Genomic DNA, 2500 nt, shown 5'->3' on the forward strand with positions numbered 1-2500 from the left:
CGGACGAGCCGACCGATTGGTTTTGATCTAATAAAAGCGTCCCTTCCATCTCTGGTCGGGACTCTGTTTGCATGTATTAGCTCTAGAATTACCACAGTTATCCAAGTAACGTGGGTACGATCTAAGGAACCATAACTGATTTAATGAGCCATTCGCGGTTTCACCTTAATGCGGCTTGTACTGAGACATGCATGGCTTAATCTTTGAGACAAGCATATGACTACTGGCAGGATCAACCAGGGAGCTGCGTCAACTAGAGCTGAGCAGCCGGCCGCCCGGGAGTGTGTCCCGGGGGCCCGCGCGAACACGCAAGCGTCCGCTCAATTATTCTGCAAACAGGAGGAGGCTGGGCTCCCCTGCACAATACACCTCGAAACCCTCTCAGGTCCCGGCGGCGCGCAGCGCCGTCCTAAGTACTTGGTCGGGTTCGAGAGAGGCGCAATCGCCCGGAGTTAGGCGAGTAGACGCTTTAGGTGCGACCACCCGTGCTCCCAACTGAGCTTGCCGCTGCCGACAGAGGCCCGGGAGCGTGCTGTCGTGGCATTGCCGGCGGGAGACAACACGCGCCACCTACGGTGACCGGCAGCTCCAACGCCAGCGCCACAGAAGGGCAAAGGCCCCACGTGGGTGCCGAAGCGAACTCTCCCAGCACAGCGCACGTGCCAACACGTCCGCACAACTGCGATACAAACCACCAGCGAGAACCGCTGGGGCGACCGAGCAGCAGACGGCGTCGCGGCGCCGAGTGCCGGGCGGCGGCGCATCCTCAACGCACACAGTCCTCAATCGGACCAGCACACTGCAGATGTCCACCGCGCTTCGCACCGGGTCCGCGAGGACCCACTTTGGCTGCACGGCGCCGCGCGCAGGGTGCCCCGGCGCGCAGCTGCGCCGCCTGCCGCGTCCGTCGGCCGGCGCGCCTGCCACTGGGCGCCCCCACCAGCCGGCTGTAGCGCGTGCGCCCACGCACCGCGCGGCCAGCACGCCGGGCGGCCCCCCCTCACCGGCCGGGGACAGTCCCACCCACCCACAGCCGCGTATCGCTTCACACCCAGATTCACATTCACGTTCGTTGGTATGGTGGGGACCGCTTCGTAGCTGTACCGATCGTTGCCCTCACAGATGTACCTCCAGCAAGATCAACCGCACCACAACGGGTTACCAGTTGTTCATTTGCGTAACGTCACCAGTAAACGTACACGTCCATCCCCGTTTGCAAAGTCAACTATTATTGCATGCCTGCCTGTCAGGTGTCAAGACACACTACATTCGCTCACATCCACGCAACAAAATGTGCCCGACTAGAGGGCACGTGGAAGGTGCCCCCGTACATATGCGATCTCCATTGCGCGACCAACTGTCAACCGGCCTCTGTAGCATGTCGCAGATGTGGAACGCGGGGCACCGTGCTATCACATTGTGTGAGAAGAGACTACTACGTCTGCATACACGCGCCACTACATGAACAGACGGCTCATGCTGATCGCCATCCACTGCGTCCATTACTCCCACACGTCTCTATGGCGTACCACACTGCAATGCAGCTGTTATGGGGAGATGACACATAGCTGTGTACACAACATTCTGAGCCGGTTGCGGTTGGACAACAATACATTAATGTAACGTGTCATATGCCAATTACAGAGCAGGGTAAGGCACAACGTGGGTTAGGTTAAGGCACAACGTGGGTTAGGTTAAGGCACAACGTGGGTTAGGTTAAGGCACAACGTGGGTTAGGTTAAGGCACAACGTGGGTTAGGTTAAGGCACAACGTGGGTTAGGTTAAGGCACAACGTGGGTTAGGTTAAGGCACAACGTGGGTTAGGTTAAGGCACAACGTGGGTTAGGTTAAGGCACAACGTGGGTTAGGTTAAGCCACAACGTGGGTTAGGTTAAGCCACAACGTGGGTTAGGTTAAGCCACAACGTGGGTTAGGTTAAGCCACAACGTGGGTTAGGTTAAGCCACAACGTGGGTTAGGTTAAGCCACAACGTGGGTTAGGTTAAGCCACAACGTGGGTTAGGTTAAGGCACAACGTGGGTTAGGTTAAGGCACAACGTGGGTTAGGTTAAGGCACAACGTGGGTTAGGTTAAGGCACAACGTGGGTTAGGTTAAGGCACAACGTGGGTTAGGTTAAGCCACAACGTGGGTTAGGTTAAGCCACAACGTGGGTTAGGTTAAGCCACAACGTGGGTTAGGTTAAGCCACAACGTGGGTTAGGTTAAGCCACAACGTGGGTTAGGTTAAGCCACAACGTGGGTTAGGTTAAGCCACAACGTGGGTTAGGTTAAGCCACAACGTGGGTTAGGTTAAGCCACAACGTGGGTTAGGTTAAGCCACAACGTGGGTTAGGTTAAGCCACAACGTGGGTTAGGTTAAGCCACAACGTGGGTTAGGTTAAGCCACAACGTGGGTTAGGTTAAGCCACAACGTGGGTTAGGTTAAGCCACAACGTGGGTTAGGTTAAGCCACAACGTGGGTTAGGTTAAGCCACAACGT

General features: G+C 56.5%; 1 non-coding gene across 1 annotated transcript in view; it reads right to left on the reverse strand.

Annotated features, from left to right (window-relative positions):
- Nucleotides 1-243, reverse strand: part of LOC126112964 (small subunit ribosomal RNA) — a 1909-nt gene extending 1666 nt beyond the window's left edge. The window contains exon 1 of the ribosomal RNA XR_007524688.1: nt 1-243. This exon is cut by the window's left edge and continues 1666 nt beyond it. This is a non-coding gene — a ribosomal RNA (small subunit ribosomal RNA).
- Between the last annotated feature and the right edge of the window lie 2257 nt (nt 244-2500).

The sequence above is a fragment of the Schistocerca cancellata genome, unplaced genomic scaffold (genome assembly GCF_023864275.1).
Source record: "Schistocerca cancellata isolate TAMUIC-IGC-003103 unplaced genomic scaffold, iqSchCanc2.1 HiC_scaffold_236, whole genome shotgun sequence".
Classification (NCBI taxonomy): domain Eukaryota; kingdom Metazoa; phylum Arthropoda; class Insecta; order Orthoptera; family Acrididae; genus Schistocerca; species Schistocerca cancellata.